This window comes from Haemaphysalis longicornis, unplaced genomic scaffold, assembly GCF_048455015.1.
Source record: "Haemaphysalis longicornis isolate Haplotype H1 unplaced genomic scaffold, Haemaphysalis longicornis Haplotype H1 scaffold_8, whole genome shotgun sequence".
In the NCBI taxonomy this organism is placed as follows: Eukaryota; Metazoa; Arthropoda; class Arachnida; order Ixodida; family Ixodidae; genus Haemaphysalis; species Haemaphysalis longicornis.
In genome coordinates this window covers 141,943,728-141,963,228 of record NW_027526445.1, presented here as the reverse complement: position 1 = coordinate 141,963,228, position 19,501 = coordinate 141,943,728, and the positions used below count along the sequence as shown (strand labels likewise).

The 19,501-nt window shown below is 45.9% G+C and overlaps 1 pseudogene; it reads right to left on the bottom strand.

Moving 5' to 3' along the window:
- Window positions 1-5,033: 5,033 nt before the first annotated feature.
- LOC144148501 (uncharacterized) lies at window positions 5,034-10,672 on the bottom strand (annotated as a pseudogene).
- Between the last annotated feature and the right edge of the window lie 8,829 nt (window positions 10,673-19,501).

Below are 19,501 nucleotides of genomic sequence, written 5' to 3'. Positions count from 1 at the left end.
CTCACGCTCACCGCGCTTATTGCTCGTTTCTCCCAGAACAAGGAGAGGATGTTCAGAGTTAACAAACACTGCAGCCTAATTAAGAAGCAGTCGGGAATTGAAGACACCATCAAAGCCGTACTTCAAATTGCTGATGGTTCCCAAATTATCATTTTAGGAGAGTATAACGCTGCTAATCAGATGTGGGGCTATTGCTATAGCAATTAAATAGGCTTAGAGCTTGTAAAAACTCTAGAAGACCAAGAACGATCGTAAACGACCTCAATACACCCACAAAGACTAGCCCCAGTCAATCAGCTGTCATTCACTTGCAACATTCAGGAAGCCAATAGGATAAACAACAATCATGTTCAGATCATGATATTATCGAAACACGAGTAAAAGGTATCGATAACAACGTTCGTGTTGGTACGGTGCATATCACTCATTGGGACATATACCACAAAATCCGGAGGGAGGGCCATACTCTATCGCCGAACCTCTTGTGACTAGTAGGCCGGTGAACTCATTTAAGACTAGAGGACCTCCACAAAGGTTATAAGCACTTTTTACCAAATCCCGTGCATGGAGTCCAAATTCTTACATATTTGGGAAGTTCGACGGAGCCTTACGGGGAGGTGGAAAAAGCAGCGACATAACAGAAAACTCAAGCTGCGTAAAGCAGAACTTTACAAGCCAGCGGTGGAATACGGAAATTCGCTATGCAAAGAACACTGGTTGACAATGTGTGACGGATTGTGTGAACAATGTGTGAACACTATCCACCTGGAAGAAATGGTGGTTGCTTTGACACCTAACTGACCTGTTTAAAAGCAAGAGTGAAGGCAGCAGCACCCTAAATAAAACGCACCATTACTTCCAATGCACGAAGGAAGAGCTCATACGAGATCCTACAACCAAATACCTCATGGCCAGGAAAGGCACTCTCCCATTACCATACACAAGGACCCCCAATCCCTTACACTACCATTACATCTAGCCACACGAGGTTCGAGCAGCCATCACCGACAGCAAGCGATCCTGAATTCCTGTTCAAGCTAAAATCACCCACGATCTCCTGGCAAACCTCAATGACAGAGCCCTGCAAAGCCTCGCAGACCGCTATAACTCCTGCTGGTTCTCTGGCAAACTCCCCGATAGCAGAAGTTCGGATGGTACCCAAACCGGGAAAATCTCTCCACATCGGCAAACTGGACCGATATCTCTCACTTCGTGTGTGGGCAACGTTTAACAACTCATACTCGTGCGGCTTCAACAATAGATAACCATACAGGAAAGATGCCAAACACCGTGTACCGATTCCGTTAAACCCTTGGAACCCAAGACGTGATGATCCAGCTTAAGGAAGACATCCTAGTTGCGGCCTCCCCCTCTCCCCTGGAACCATCCTCACCCTGCAACTCAAGGGGGCATTTGAGAACGTGGCACATACTGCAATCCTACAGCACCTGACCCGAGCGGTATGCGGACAATGAACGTATCACCAGGTGACAGTGCTCAGAGTTGGCGACCCCTCCTTCGCCCCTATCAACGTCTAAGACCGGGAAGCCCTAAGGAGTCACTGTATCCCCCTTCTTTTCAACCAAGCACTACTAGATTTTACAAGGCGACTCAACGTTGTTCCCAATATAAAACACGGCTTGTACGCAGAACACGATTTGGACTGGCTCTGGCTCGCTGGGTGGCCTTTAGAACAGCTTTCAACAAGCAGCACTTATAGTTAACCATTATGCCCAGAAATTCGACCTTTTCGGCGCCCCGCTAAAATCAGAGCTGCTACTAATCAGGAAAAGAAGCAGTGATAACAACTCGAGTTACATTAAGATTAAACTAGACGGCTACGCTATACACCCTTGAGAACACCTCAATATTCTCGGGCTTGTAATCCAAGCGGATACCAAGAATACTACAGTGGTGAACCAACTGAAGCACTTAGCCGAACTAGCAACGACCATGATTCACAGAATCTTCAGGAGACAGCACGGAATGAAGGACCAGGACACAATACGACTCGTATAAGCACTTGTCATCTCCCGGATAACGTACCTAACACCTTACACAGTCCTCTCCAAGACAGAACTGAAAACGTCAACGTAGTCATCCCAAAAGCCCACAAGCGGGCCTTGGGATTGCCCATGAGTACATCTACGGCCCGCCTGCTCGGTCTCGGCTTTCACAACACGCCCGAAGAATTTATACACACTTTCGCTGTTTTTAAACAAACATGGATTCGCCGAACGGTTCGCCCCAGAAGACTTTCGGTGCGGCACTTTCGGTAATGGTTTTAATAGTTTCGGCGGTGTTTGCCTGGTGTGTTTCAGTTTGTTGCTGCATTATTTCTTGCGCATTCTTTCATATGTGTTTATTACGATGTCTAGCCACTACATGAAAGGGCTCGACGTCGTCGTACGGGAGAGGTACAAGCAAAAACTGCAGTGGCGAGCCAGGACAAGAGTTGGTGGTCCCGCTCAAAGCTTCATTGCGAACATATTTCTGAGGCTTCGTTTCAAGGACAAAGATACAGCCGTTTATTTGAAAGATTTTCAGAAAGGTTGGTAGAAAAGAAGTTTTTATTATTTCCTTTTCGCAAAAACTGGGCGCATACCCCATATGGGCGCATACCCCATATCGTTAGCCGCTGTGTAGATTTACTTCATTTGCAGTTTTTATGTTAACATTTCTACAAAAGTATAAGTCCTAAGGCTGACAGCACCTAACGAGGGCTGTTGTACTTGCATTGTAGTTTATTATGCTAAGGTAAACAGTGAAAAAAAATTATTTTGTTCTACTTCTCCCTATTTAAGACAGCAGTCGTTGACAGCAGATCGGACACGATGTCGACATGTCTGATTCCATTTGCTTCATGCGTAGCTGGAGCTAATCGGTTAGGCCACCGAATGTGTTTTAACATTGTCCATTTTTATTGTCCACCAACTCAAGCATCCTTTCTAGTCTCCCGTATTTTTTGTCGCTGTGAGGGACTGCCCACCTGTCAGCGCGCAATGGCCAGTATTTGTAGGGCAGGCTTTTTTGGCTCTACATGTGGAGAAATTGAACATTGCTTTTTAATACAGTGCTCTACATTTTCATACCCTTATCTTGCTTGCAGACTTGGAGAAGGCTGTAAACACGTTGCTGCACTGCTGTTTTACAGTGACGCCCATGTGAAATTGGGTATGAACGAGGTTTCGCCAACTGCTGCTCCATGCAAGTGGATTTAAGTGCCAGGAAAATCTGAATTAAGTTTCCCTTCAGCTTCTTGCTTTCTCCGATCATTCCATCTTTTAAAATGTACTAAGGCTAACAAAAAATTTCTAAGGCTGTGCTAGCCAGCAAAATTGACTTCTTCAAGTTCAAAGCTGGGGCACCAGTACACCAACCAACACCCAGGGCACAGCAGGATGTGCCACTGTGGACAGACGAGCAAGTGTGCAGTTTCTCCTCTCAGCTGAAGGTGAGTACTAGGGTCAGCATTATTTAATGCACACACACAATACGTCTGCTCTGCATCATTGACTGAGATATGAACAGGACTGATCGCTTTGCATCTGAGTCATTACAAGTGTTTCTTTGCCTGATCGCATTTACGTTTTCTTAATCGCAAAAGTCTCGTCTTCAACGTGCCAAGCAAAGTGCATTACATACCTTTATTACATAACAGTATGGAGACATAGCACCACGTCCTAAGTTTGACAGGTATATTCGAACTGGACAGAAATGTTTTTGCCATTAATAAATATTGATTGAACTCGGCACCTAAATGCACCGACAACACTTTTGCTGACATCAGTGAGCGGCAGTAAGGCCACTGATACAGCTTCGAGACAACTGAATATTACCCTGAACCACCAACCAAGCAGCAGGAGGCGTCTCCCACTTTCCCACAAGGCGATATTTACAAAAGCATTGGCCTAGAGACAGCCACAGGTATGAAACTTAGTGCTTCCCATTGTGCGGCATTAGACGAAAAATACAAGTGGACAATTGAAGTCGTCAACATGGCTAGATGAGTGAAAAGGGCGGATAACGGAGTGTATTGTGTTTCGAGTGGAGGCTTGCAATTGTGGTGGTGATGGACTTGTCGTCGAAATAATGGGCTACATAAAAGCACCACGTGTCGCAAACATTCTTTTGGGATTAGAGATAGAAAATGATGCAAAAATAGTTCTCTATAACTAAGAACATGACAAGCATAGTTAATTTATGCTCAGTGAATGTGGTTTACATGTGTTGGCTGAACTGTGATTTCTAGCACCTTCGCCTGTTTCTCTTCTATCATGCGTAGGCTGTGAAAAAGCTGTGCTGGAGATAAAGTGTCCCGCAGCGCTCAAAGCCAAGCCACCTGTAATAAATTTCAGGAGGCAGGCCTATTTAGATGAAGACCTAAACTTAAGGCATAACCATGGGTATTATGCCCAGGTTCAGGCCCAAATGGTCGCTTCGGGGCTGCGTAGGCGCACTTTTATTTACACAGGAATGCTTAACTGTAGAGGTTCTTTGCTTTGACAAAACATTCTGGGACAAAACATTCTCGGCCCGGGCGGAATCGTCGATTAAACGACGGCTGTGTTGGGCAGCCCCAGCCCACTGCGACGAGCATTCGACCAAGTCCCCCGCCCCGTGACCCAAGCCCGTGACCAGCCGATGAAGACGAGCCGCTACATGCCGTGACTAAAAGAACAGAAGCCGCATCCCCAGACTTCTCGTCAGACAAAATGTAAGGTGGCGGCAGGACACAGATGAGATGAACGACGCGATGGGGTGAAGCGATCTATTCACATTATGTACAGTGCGGCCGTGACAGAGCTCCGCAAGGTTCGCACCAGGCTTTTCATCGTCATCGTCGTCATCGTCGTTGGTTCAAGGAGCTCTCAGGCATTGTCCACCTTAGTCCCGTAACAATATAAAGAGAAAGGAATGATTGCTCACACAGGGCATGACAAGGGAACACACAGCACACTTAAAGGCACTGGCCATCTTCTTATGGGAAGATTTAGATGCACACTGGAAGGTCCCTCAGCGCATGTCACCAGTTACTCATGCACATCGTTGTCTTTAGGATCAACGCTGATTATGGGAGGCTGGAGGTTGACGAGCACGCTACATATGGGGAGAATCTTGTTTATAGATGTGAAATGCTTATCTACTGGTCGCTTGAGAAAACTAATAGGCAGCACAATCTGAAATACTTTAAATACTTTAAGCCACCGTATTGTCCTCTCAACAGAAACTCGCACACTTGATAATTTTCTTGATGTTGTGACCTCGCCTCCACGTAGCTGGGCACGTTTCTTTGTCCTCCATGGCATTAGAAGTCTTGCTCCTTGTGCACCAAACAATTCTTTACAACGAAAGCCTCGCTCTACAAGAAAAACGTCGCTTTCTTCTACTTTTTACAACAGTACACTATTCAGTGTCAGCTCCTTGTGTAGATGTACGTCCACCCCAAGCTTTCGAAATAAACGTTATTGCACCTGTGGGAGATATCACAAGTAGCTTAATTGTGTTATTGTGCTTGTAGCTTGTATCGGTCTGGCTTCGGGCAGTCATGGTTGTTGGCCTTTGTCTAAATATATCCACGCAGTCGATAACCCCTCTGGCGCCATCAAGCAGAGGGTCCTTAAAGGGTGCTGGTCGGTGGGCTTGCGCCGATTTTCTAGATGGCCACACGATGAACCTCCTGAGATTGTCTGCCAAGACGTCCAACCAAGAGTGGAGGATCACATTCACGGGGCATGGTGAGATCCCAAAACGGCATGCAAGGTCTGTGCAAGAAGCCCCAGACGAAGCCGCATTTGTACCACGATGAGTTGCTGCTCTTCATAAAGGACTGGTTTTGTAGCTGCCTGCCAGATAGATAGTCCCATATTTAGCAGGCAATTGAACATCTGTACCGACATAAGACCTGTGTAAAACGTAGCAGTTTTTTCTGACTCCGTGACCTTATCTCTGGTCAATTTAGAAATGGTCACTGTTTCCAGTTTCTCCTCAGTCTACAAAATTTTGTTCTTGGAAGCGGCCAACTTTTGCTCGAAATAAGCAAGCCGTTCTTTCGATGCTGCATTCTCTGACACGCCACTAGAAATATATTTTATAGTCAGCTCTGTCTCAGTTTCAAAACTACAAGTATTCTTGCCTGTGTCACTTTCAGCACATTCAGAGGCAACCGAGGGGACTTCGGGGTCATCTTGCTCAGGTCCAGCTACTTGCTCTGATGTACTCTTTTTAGCATGCTGGTAACTGGAAACTTTTGACCAGCATTTGTTTGTGCATGGTATTGACACACTGTGGGAACATATTCGGGATGAGCAGGGTCAGATGAAGGCTTTCGTAAAAAAACAAAAAATTCTTCAGTGCACAGCCAACATGATAGAAAATTGCTTATGAGAACACTTCGGCAAAGCTGATTGTGATACAGGAATCGGTGCTTTCATTAATGTATCTTTAATAAAAGCAATGGAGTGCCACATGGTGTAAAATCCCATGTATTCCAACAGTGACGACAAGTCATGACATAATGTCAAGCTATATATATTTGCTTTAGGGTGGAAACAATTAATACAATAAAAATTACAGTAAGAGTAGTATTGCCACCTTGCGCAATGAATTGGAGATAATGACAGCATGAAAGGCAGCTACATAATGAATTAACAAACGATCTGCGTGACTGCATGCCAGCTGATATTGCTTAACAAAGTTATGTTAACAGAAATTTCCTGCGAAAGGTAAGCATAATTTCTCAGTTTTATGACAAGCCTGTTACACAGCAATAAAATGCCAATAAAGGCAACAAGCACAAAGGAAGTCCAGTCTGATAGAGCGGGCATTCTTTTGTTAAAATGACAAGTTAAACCAATGGCTAAGTTTACTGTGACAACACTATTAACAGAGTCGTAATAATGAACCCCACTTTTTTACATTGGAAGGGGTGTGTTATCACACGTATTTTAAGCTGCCTAAACCGGGCTAGTTGACACACTCCAACGTTTGGCCCACAACATCAAGATAAATCGCTTTTTTACTGCACCTGTGTCAAAATGGCTGGTTTTGATAGAGATCGGCGCCGATCGGAATCGGTCGCGATCTAAGAAGTTCAGTGTTACTGATATAAAAAAACGCACTCATTTTGTGATGACTTCAGGTGCGGCATAGTCACGAGAACAACTATGGTTGACTGACCAGTACACTATTCATGAATCAAACTTTCAAGTTAACTCGCCTAGATCTAGTTTGCGGTTACACCGAAAGGTAAATTAGCTGGAGTGCGACGATTTCCATTGGCGGCAACACGAGAAACTACGAGTCAGTTGCTCGCGTCACTCTCATAAAAAGGAAATGTTACAGCGCCACTGTAATTAGCAACAAAACGTGGGCAACGCGACGTACGCTGTGTGGAGATTCATGTGGAGAATGGCTACTTTGGTGTCCCGAGTGTTGCTTCGAAGAGTACACATCCGTGATCATTATGCTTCTAACTACAAGAAACACCTTTACAGTGAATTTTCGGCGTTAACAGTTTTGCTATACAACTAAAAGTCCCCCCGGTTCCCCGGTTACTAATATGGGTGTAACACGAAGGCGCTCGACGTGTTCTTTGTAATTGGGGGCCTTAGACTAACGTCTGAGAATCGTCAGTGTGCAATTGAAGCATACGGTGTGCTTTACTTGCCTTTGATGAAGTGGGCAGAACAAATGTGCACGCTCTTTGTGGGAGTCCAGTTTTCCCGCTTGACCGCTGCAAGCCAGGAGCTCCTTCTGCCTTCATCACTCGGGAAACAGAACGCTCTTACTTCCGATAGCAAATTTGTTCCAGAACGCACACTATATACCCGCACAACACGGCAGTGTCCCAGTCACGAGCGCTTCATCGGAATAATTTTATCCGCCGAAAGCATCGAAACCCAAGCAGCTGCCGCAACCAGCGCAGGGTGAAATTACGGTAAAACAATGTAAACAGGAAGATTCCTAGGGCACGTTTCCGGTGAACGCACAATGTTGCCAGAGAACGGCGAGCGCTGGCGAAACCCTGTATTGATGCCCACCTCGCAATCCACAAACTACGATTCGGATTGTCTTCTGCGGGGCCACTAAATGCCAGACTCAGGGGCGAAAGAAAAGACAGACGCTTCCGCCGGAAATTATAAATTACATTACGTCACAAACACCGAGAAACATATGCTCCCATATCATCATGACGTGAGGAGCAAAGCCAGAGTGGCGCCACTCGACAAGTCCTATCACAAAGATTCCACGTCAGTGTACACTGATACCGCCCCATGCCACCGATACCAAGAAGCAACGTTTGCAATGGCCACCTGAAAGGATCAACCACTCCCTGTCGCACAATTAAGGCCAGCTGCATGAAGGAAGCGGAAGACTTCACAATCGCCTCGACTATAACCAAAACCACCGCGATTACTGTAATCACCGAATGCCAAGTGGTATAAAGAAGCTACTCGGCTGGCGCAGTCTCCCCAACAGCACTGCGCCTCCTGAGCGAAATCCCTCCTCCTCGTACTGTCAGAATCATGTCGACCCCAGCCCACTTTGATCTCCCGGGCAATGCCACAGCCCATGCACTGGCCAGCGCTGTCACTGACCGGGCCTCAGATGAGGAGCCCATTCCAACGCAGATTAAGCCTTACCCGGAAATAACACAATATTGTTACTGAACAAGTGGACAATTGCCGATGTCCCACCATAGACGACGACGGGGGAATGGCTGATATGCAGCCTATGTTAGCGCGTCGATAGCCGTCATGTAAATAGTGTAAAATACATCGTCGGCATGTGATAGTTCATGCACTGGGCCCCATAACTAGTTTGGTTAGGGCGCGGGTTTCTCCCCGTGCTGGCACCACCATCCCTCCGTGTCGGCACCGGCGCAAACATCGATGGTACGCGGTCCGTGTCGGTGAGCCCCAGCCCCGCCGCGATCAGCATATGGCGATGCCCTGCTCCGTCTCCCAAGTTCATGTCATGTAAATAGTATAACATACAATGTCCGCATCACATGGTTCATGTCCTGCGCCACGTAACAATATTGTAGAACATGTAGGAGGACCTTGAGGCCCGCTCAACCCAGTTTGTCTAAAACTTAGGAAAACACATGACGACGAATTCAAGCAAACATATTTCCAAACCCAGCGCAAGTAACTTATCTATTACCTACAGAATACCCCCAGAGTGTTCGTTTTGCGGCCATTCAGGCACATTCTATCACATCGTCTGTGAGTGCGACCGAAACCGTGACCTTCCCCCTATTCCCAATCCTTCCTTCGAGCAGTAGGGGAGCGGGTTACCCAGCTCGAGTCTCGGCGACTGATTATCTTGGTTCACAGAGAAGCGAGTGCCTGGATTTCCCGTGGATTTTCCTACTAGGACGCCACCCCTTAATTTATTTTTCCTATCTTCATATAATTCTTCTTTTCCTTCTTCGTCTCCTTCTCGTCCTTCTGCTCCTCCTTCTTAACACGGCCGAGACTTACTGAGCTAAGACAGACGGTTGTCGGGCATCGCCAAACGAAGCCATGTTTCTATTTGCCAAAATAAGCTAAACGAACCCTTAACAGGAACAACCCGTCATTGCGGGGAATGTTATGGCTTTTTGCAGAGCGCGACTGACAGTCGGGTAGGTCCAGCGAATGACAATGAGAATCGGGTCTCCATTGAAGTCCGTGTTCGTCAACGACCGATGCCATAGCTTTGGTTCACTACCTAAGTTGTCGAAATGGCTCGCACTCGTGGTGTTTCCTTTTAATGCCTTCGGGAGAAGCAATAAAAGTAAAGCAAACGCCCGGATGTCTCTAATTGTTTTTTCCCTGCCTGTAGCTGGGAGTGGAAGTATTTGGCTGTGTTCTTCCAGCAGACGGTGGAATTTCTGAAAACAATATGTCCGGGCAGTCACCCCTATTGGATCACAGAAGTCACATTACAAACTGCTGGTAACAACTGCGGACAGCATTAACTGCGTGTGCAACAAATGCTTCGCCGCTTCGTTACTCTGTTTATTTTACTTAGGCTTCTATTTTCTTTTACGCGGAACCAGAGTGGCACGGACTCACTCTTGAGTCCACTCAGACGCATTTGGACTCAATCTCACGCGTGAGATTGCGTTAGAGGGAGCGCGAGGCTCGTGTGGCATGGCGAGTTTGAGCTTGAGTGCACTTGAGCCCGACTGAGTTTGAGTACGCCTAAGAACGAGTGAGTTCTGCGTCCATTTTCAGTTTGATAGTACATTTTGCGTACTGAGAACATTTTGCGTTTTGAGTACATTGTTACTTTGAGTACATTTTAAGTTAGAGACATTTTCACTTCGGAGTAAGTGGTGAGTTCTGAGTGCATTTTGAGACTTGCTTACATTGAGGTTCGAGTAAATTTTGAGTTCTTAGTACCGTTTGAGTTCTGAATACATTTTGAGTTCTTAGTACAGTTCCGTGTACAAATGGAGTTCTGAGTACAAATTGAGTTCTGAGTACATTTTGAGTTTTGGGTACTATTTGAGTTTGGGTACATTGTGAGCTTGAGTATATTGTGAGTTTAAGTGTATTTTTAGTTATAGGTACATATGAGTAGCCTAGGAGGCAGCTTAGTTCGGCAGTTGAGTTTTAAGTGTCGGTTTCGGCAGGCAATTAGGGTTACCTGCGGGTACGGCAGCATTCACGATGCACATGTTCGAACGCTGGGGAGGGGGGGATGGTGGGGTGTCTGGTTTAGCGGCTGGGCGTGTAACTGATAATTGACTGCTGAGGTCATAAAAAAAGGATTATTTTCCCTTTACCTTTTATAGGATCCTCTAAGAAGGGGGGAGAGCGTCGTGGAAAAGCAAACGGCGGCGCTTGCTTGCTGGTTGTTCGCCTGCGTCTGTTATCGGTTTGATATGGTAGGATAAAAAAAAGAGTTAAGCGGCGGGGGGAGAAGGGAGCGGCTGCTGTCCACTCTGCTGTTTCAACTAAATTGTCGACTGAAGTGACTGCGCAACGCCCGTTCGGATAGAAAACATTACGCCGACTTCCCCTTGCGGGAACCCTGGTGTGATGCGACTCTCAAGGGGGTTCCATGGGCGTCGCATCAAGCAATCGTCGGGTAGGGCAAGAGCGAGGACGACCGTGGACTGAGAGACGGGCCGGAGCGCGGCACCAGGCCCCTCCAGCTTGGACGTTTCCTGGTTTCCCAATAGGCGGCGTAAAAATCGGCGCCCCACGTGACCAACCAACCTACAGCGCAGTTTTCGACCATCAAGTCTACCAGACGGCGCAACCGAAAGGTTACTTTTGGTATAAAATACATGACATTCATTCCGTGACTCAAAGAGCCAACACAGTGCGCTTACAATGTGTTGTTTAAAAGTGTTGTTCACAAGTTTTGCATCAAACATCCGTTGAGCGAAAATGTAGGCAACTTTTTTACCAACAACCGACTGGTACACCGTTTGCAACCACAAAGGACCAATTAAAATTGAAACCACTGCAACAGCCCACCGTTTTTATGTTTGTTGGAGCACTGGTTCCGTGACTTTTATTGCTGTTATTTGCCTTTGCGTCCAATAGTTGTTCAGAGGACTCGCAAAACAGGGGAATTGAATGGTTGTGGAATGACAAATGTGGGAAATTCCGAATCGGAAGACAGCTGTCGAGGCCAGAATATTTTATTTATTTATTATTTATTTATTTAGAAATACTGCAGGCAGCATCGCTGCCGCAGCAGGACAGGGTTACAAAGGGTGATTATACAATGCATGTTCGAATGCACCAACACTTGTACATTCCATATTCGATAGGGGCAAACAGCTCCATTGTTCAATGGTGTTAGGAAAAAAATACTTTTGAAATATTTTACTGCGGGCGAAGTACGGACGTATGGCCTTGCTGTGATTGATCCTCGATGACCGTTGTGGTGCGGAAAGCAGATAATCTTCGCGTAACAGGGCGGTTTTGTTGCCATACAGTAGATACAAAAATTTAAGGTGGGCGACCTGGCGGCGAAGTTGAAGTGGTGGCAAGGCGAGTTTCCTTATCATATTTGTTACTGATGACGATGTCCTATAGTCTGACAAAATGAACCGTGCAGCAAGACGCTGGATACGTTCAATCTTTGTAATATTCTTGGCATAAAACGGATCCCAAACAATTGATGAGTACTCGAGGAGTGGGCGAACCAAGGTGCGATAAGTTTCTAATTTATTATTATAGGGACATTCTTTCAGTTTTCTTCTCAAAAAGCATAGCTTCTGAAAGGCTTTGTTGCAAATATTATCAATATTCGCATTCCATTTCAGATTATTAGTATTTGTTAAGCCCGAGTATTTCACAGAAGTTACAACTTCGAGATAACGGTTTTTAATAAAATAAGTGTGAATAAACGGATTCTTTTTTGTTGTAAATACCGTCGAAACTGATTTTGAAAAATAATTTCCATTCCCTTCTTATCGCACAACTCCACGAGCTTACAAACATTTTCATTCAGTACAGCCTCACAAGTGCCACTCTTGATAACAGAGTAAACAACGAAATCATCTGCAAACAATTTGACCTTTACACCGTCACCAATATCTTTTGAAATATCATTGATGTACACTAAGAAGAGCAATGGTCCAAACACTGAACTCTGCGGCACTCCTGAGAAGACACATAGACTATCCGACCTAACACAATCGCATTCCACAAATTGGGTACGGTTTTCAAGGTAAGCCTTGATTCATGGAACTATAATTTCGGGTAAACCAATCTCTGTTAATCTAGCAAGAAGTAAATTTTGCGGCACCCGGTCAAATGCCTTTGACAGGCCTAAAAATACTGCGTCTATTTGTTGGTGATTATCAATTGCGGTTGCAAAGTCGTGTAATACAGTTACTAGTTGTTATTGCGAATACCTTGCGCCTAAATCCATGTTGTTATGCAAAAAAAAAGTTGGTATCGTCAAGGCGCTTCGATATATGGCTCGCTATTATATGTTCGAGTATTTTGCAGCAGGTACTAATCAATGAAATTGGCCTGTAGTTTTTTGCGTTTAATATGTCACCTGATTTGGGTATGTGAATTACCTTCGCTGTCAACCAGTCATGTTTCAAAGTGCTCTGCATGAGGGACGCTTCAAAAAGTACATAGAGGTAGTGCGAAAGTATTTCAGAATATCGTTTCAGAAAGGTGTTTGGTATGCCATTCGCGGCGCATGATTTTTTTACATCAAGATTTAAAAGGAGTGCGAATATGCCTTCTCGGTGTAATACCACATGGGGAATGGCAACGTGTGTTGACGATCCGGAAGATTCATTTTGGGTACAGAGGGATGCAGGTTGCGGAAAAAACTGAAAAAACGTGGAATCGAATTCGATTGTAATCTCTTGAAGAACAGTGGTAGTTTTCCCATTATTTTGAGCTGTTTGGTCTGCCGCTTAGTGTCTGATAAAAAGCGCCAAAAGTTCTGAGGCGATTCCTTCAGGAAAGTTGAAAGCGTTTGGCAGTAAAACTCAGAACTTGCACTACGCAACTTTATGAGCAGGGCATCCTTCATGGTGCGCAGTTCAGAAGTTTTTACCTTTGCCTTGCACTTTCGAGAAATTCGCCGCTTTAGTTGAATTATCTCTCATGTGACCCAAGGGTTTTGGTGCCTAATTTGTTTTTGCGCAGTGGAACGTATGCAGAAATACATGGCGTGACCAGAGTTTTAAATCTGTCCCAGAGATATGAAATGTCACCACCAAGCTGAAATTGATCGAGACTGAAGTGCAAGCTGTCTGAGATAGCTTCATCGTCTGCAGCCAAAAAATCAGGGAACGTTTGGACAGGATGGGTTATTTTCTTTATTCTACGCACATCTAATGACAGCTGGATGAGCTTGTGATCAGAAATTCCATCGCACGTAGTTACGGAAGAGTTTTCAGGAAAATTAGTAAATATAAGGTCTAGCGTTGATTGGGCTCTTTCGGTAATGCGAGTGGGACTTTTTACTAATTGCTCCAAATTGTAAAAAAGTACAGAATCAAGGAGCAGGCCGGCGCTCTCCGTGTCTTGAGTGCCAGAAACTGATATCTGGTTCCATTCAATACATGGCAGGTTAAAATCCCCAGTCAATATTAATTTGTCTTTTGGGCAAAGAATGCACTCTAGGTGAGCATTTAGGGATGCCATGTAATTTGATGGGTTTCATCGGAAGAATCAACTCAAGCACGAAGTAGTCAAGCAGGGTCACGTCAAGGGCGAGAGCGAGCGCTTGACTGAACCGCCGCAGCACGATACCCGCTTTATATTCACAGCGCTTGAAGAAGAGGAGACAATGGAGGAGAGTCACGCATGCGCGCACTTGAGCGCGCCGGAGCAGTTGTTAATGCAGCGTTACGCAGCGACACGCGCCTAAACAAGCGCGCCAGCTTTGGTATGCTAATCAGCCGGAGTGAGAGTGTTGCACACAGCTGTGGGAGATAAGAATGGAGGAGGGATGCGGATGGACGGCGCGACGACGACACAGGAATAACATGCCTCAGAGCAAGAGATGCGTCGCATCTAAAAAAAATAGACAACCAGTGTATACTGCCAGTGACGACGTATGGAGCTAAAACTTGGCGGCTTACTACACAAATAGAAGCAAATGTAGCCCGGCTCAACTGGTAATGGCAGGAACAATATTAGGAGTAACACGCAGGGACCGGAAACGAGCTACCTGGATCAGAGAAAAGAATAGAGTAGAAGATATAGATGAAATAAATAAAAAGAAATGGACTTGATCTGGCCTCATAGTAAGGCCAGCCGACAACCGGTTCACAATTCAAGAGATGGGTGTAGGAGGGGAAGGCCAGTAATGCGTTGGAGGGATGAAATAAAGAAATTCAGGGGTAAGCTGTGGATCTGAGCAGCGGAGGACAGGAGCAGTTGCAGGTGGGTGGAAGAGGCATTCGTCCTGCATTGGAATTGAAGTGCCTGATGATGATGACGACGCCGATGATGATGATGAAAACAAGAGCTTTACCAATGTATCTCGGCGTACGAAAAAGCTAACCTTGAACGCGAAAACATGGTCACATTTGTAAGCTGTTTTCCAAGCCAACATGTTGCTGTTTTCGTGCGCCCAACTTTATACGAGCTGGAAGCCTCACCCGTTTGAAATGCTACAGGCAACGCACGAAGTATCCATCAGAGTTGCATGAAACGACCAACTGAGATTAGAATTGTAATAGCCACGTCTTTGTGAACTGCATGTACCCTCCATAGTCATCATCAAATGCAGCTTCAGTATCAGCGGCCCGATTCATCTGCCCGCGAGACAAGCTACGCGCCAGAGAACACCGCTTTGACTTGTCGCAACCTACGGGCACTCCCTGGTCCACAGGCCCATGTTTTCATTGAGTTCCATATGCAGTATTAATACGCAATGCCACATTACCCTTTTGGCCACCTATAAAATAAGCAAAACGAAGCCTGCTAATGTCCATGTTTAAACAAGAGAGAAATTCTTTTTCTGCAGTGTTCTGAGGTTGTCTGGAAGCATTCCGATGGCACATGATATTATTCAATGGCAGGTGGAACGTAATGTATTCCGCGACTCTGGCCAGCCCCAAGAACTCCTCAAAAGGCGTTTACACGGCATCATGATCTTGGGATGGCCAGCCATCTTAGCGGGTTTGGAACGGCATTGATGGGCAAATCTGACTGCTCTCGGACGCTTTGATCGTTCTATTTAAAGCACTCTTGAACGTGTCGTTGCTTACGTACCCAATAAATGACACTGGCCAATTTTCTATTCCGCATGGACGTCTGATACATCCACGCGCGGCACGGAGCAACAGTGTAAGACTGCGAAGTCACCCGCTCGTTCCGCAGTCCGCAAGAAATGCCCGCCAGTCCACAAGTTCCGCCAGTTCCCCAACCCCAAGAAATGCCTCGATCAATAGAAAATAGCCAACCCTGCAAAATTTTGGTCTATATATGTTATACAAGCTCGGTACAGTGAGGAGTGAGTGGCTGCTCATGTTGGCCTTTCCCGACATTAAAAAATGTTTGCCCATTCTTCATATCTATCGTGCACCTGTGTCTGTTCACACGCGTTCTTTCGGTGGCTACTCGGGCTTTTTGCAGACATTGCGAGCCGCAGGGTGTCGACAAACTCACGTTTTAAATATAGCCTGGTGATATGCCGTAAACGCGATTGATCCCTCTGAAGCACAACCAAAGTATTTTTAAATATTATAAGGGCCTTGGGTACTTGGTAAAATAGGACGTTTATTCAACGACACAGGCCCCTCCAAACACCAGTCCAGGAATCAACGATGATCAAGATCTGTCCAGAAGAAGACAAAGCGTTCCTCGAAGTGTTGTTGATGGCGATAATGGGGAAGTGAAATAAATGAATTTTCCTGCTTCGGAGCTTAGCGCTTACAGCGTTGCCGTCCTTCAAAGCTGAACTCACCATTATTAGGTAGCATGTGTTTTCTTTAACTACGCGCGAATCCCGACAACAAACCAATAATTCTGTAGCCCCGATGAGCTGACGACACAACTTCAAATTTTTACTTATGAAGTGATTGCATATAATGATCTTGACGTGGTCATTGCCCGGTCGAAATTCGCTCCCTCACACCCTTTGCCTTTGACACTACGATTCCTGTTGTGCTGCCATTGTAGCATCTGTAAGCAATTTCCACAGTTCTTTTACTCCAAATTACTAGTCATCTCCGGGATGCCCGTTTTATCTGTCCCACAAAATTTTATGCATTGAAACCTTTGTTTGATACCCCACACACCCTGTAAATCTATGACTTACCATAACTATCCCATAAAGATAATGAGAAAGCGTCTTTTATTTGTTCCAAGTGATCCCCCTCATCAAGATTTTAAATGTAATAACCCATACACTCCGGCCGCATCACTTTGATTTTTAACCAAATCAATGACCGTCACTATGTCATCATTACGACCAAGAAGAATTTTTATTTTTCTAAGGTGATTTCCCTTATTGAAACCTTCAATTTCACATCCACACGCCCTAGAGACACAATACTCTGAATGCTAACCTTATCTATGACTCGCCATGACTGGGTCAAGATTATAACCAGGAAGAAAGTTTTTGTCCCACGTCAATCCCTTCACCGAGATCTTCCATTCGATACACCACACACCCTAGCCGCCTCCAAATAAATTTTAAATCATTGTATGTCTCACCGTGACTTTGTCATGATTACATCCAGGATGTTTTTTATATTTGTCCAATGTTATTTCCTTAATCAAAACCTTTAATTTGAGACCCCACACGCCTAAGGGTCATTATAAACTCCAACCCTTATTAGAACTCTCCATAACAAAGCCATGATTATGACTATATTACTTTTTTGTTTGTGCCACTTAATTTTCGTCATTGTGACCTCTAATTTCATACCCCACATGCCCTAGCCGCACATAACTTTTAATTTTAACACATTTAGCTGTGACTACCCGTGACTCCGGCCTCACACGGATCGCCATTTTCGTAATTTTTTTATGTCTTACCTTTTAGTTTTTTTTAAATTTCGTTTGATCGATGATCTACATTTACGGTTTTATGATGATTTCAGGTTGACCTACCACGATATCTGCATATTTGTGAAAATGCAGGGCGTTACACGGTCCTGTCTGGTAGGGGGAGAGCGGAAACTCAGCAACCAATGATATGCATTAAAAAGCAAAGGCACATCCATGAACGCCTCGCGCTTCAGAGATTCGTGGGTACAGTTCGCGTTGACATAAGGCTTTTTTCAGGATGCAGCGAAACAATGCACGAGACCGCAACAATAAAGAGCTTCGATGTATATGATTTGAGCAGTGAGTGCACGTCGCCGCGCCTAATGTTGTTTGTTTCTACCCAGGGTCCAAGGACACCATCGAGTGTGGACCCACTTTGTCATAAACAGGATAGCGGAGTCTATGTCAAGAGTTTGGTTTCAAATGTATACGTAATATTGCTTGCAAGCAGCGCTAACTACTGTAGCCAGCAGGTATAGCTGTATATAATCTGCAGGGAAAACTGTTTTCGACCTCACAAGAGTTACAGTGAAAGTTTGAGCTGACGTATTTGCACGCGTAATATTTTTACCACACGTGAATTTTAAAATTCATAATGCTAATTATACTGTGTTAATCTGAGCACGAGTAAATTCTGAGCACGAGGGAGTTCTCATTTTATTTGAGTTCTGAAATCATTTTGAGATTTCACTCCATATTGAGTGCCTAGGTCACTTTGAGTTTCGAGTCAATTCTGAGTTCCGAGTTCCTTTTGAGTGGTGAGTAAATTTTGAGTTTTGAGTACATCTTGAGTTTTGAGTCCGAATGAGATTGAATTTCGGTTTCACTGTGAGTTTGAGTTTGCGTGAGCGCAGATGTGGGGCTCACCAATGAGTCCGAGTTTGAGTGAATGGTGACTCGAAAGTAAATTTGTGAGTGAGTGAGCAGTGCAAACTTTGCCTAAGAATGCGGGAACAAATAATGCCAATGAAGGGCCTCACTCGTCTATAAAACTGGTGCCGGCTGTCATGGATCAGAGCACCCCCCGATAGGGGACGCATCAAACCCCCCCAAAAAAGGGACAAAGAAGAACAAAAGTATGGAAATTTGAAGTGCGGGCCAGGAGCGCGCCAATCAGCAAGCGCCAGCGCCGACTCACCGAGGAATTATGGGCAAAGGTGGCAGCACTCTGGTCGGCGAATCAGGGAAGGCCACGCATGGGACAAGTGGCGAGATGGCCATATAAGGACAGGGAGGAAGCAAGAAGCCAATGGGAGTGCGCCACGTGAGAGCCCAGAGGGCATAAACGCGGGGCGCACAAAGAGAAGGGGGAGGCAAGACAACGGGAGGCACACAACCAGGAGGCAGCCGGAGCACGTGAGCTTCACAGAACGAGCCAGGCGAAGCGGCCAGGCCATCGACCACGCCATCCGATCCTGGGCGGGAGCGGGCCGACTTCGCATCGGCACCGTCATCCTAGGTGCACCAACAACCTGTGTCTTCGTGGCCCCAGCGGCATCGGTCGGGCACCAGCGGCCAGCGTGCACGATCCGTCCACGTTCGTCTCGACGGCCCCGAAAGGCTACGTTCGGGCAGAGCCTACATGGAACCTCCAGAGGTAGCGGCTACCAGGGGGTAGCCACCGAGGAAGCACGCCGCCGAAGGGATGACCGCGCGCGTCGAACGCCGGCATCAAGGACCTTCAGCGAGAGCGGCTACCAGGGGGTAGCCACAGAGGAAAGAAGTGAGGACGCGTGGAGCCCACGCTGTCCAAGGATTGACCGCGCGCATCGAACGCCGGCACCGAAGCGAGAGGAGGACGGCTACCACCAAGTCGGGGCCACGCAACGGGTGCAACACGTCAGCGCCGACGACAGCGCGGTAGGCCAGTCCATAAGGGACGCAGTTGTAAAGGACACAACTAGGGAGTTGGGGTACGAGAGATGTTAACTAGAACTTGGTTAAGGAGTGTATTTAGAGTGCACTTTGTGTAGGACGTTATTGTAGAGACTTTTGAGTTTTGAGTTGAATTG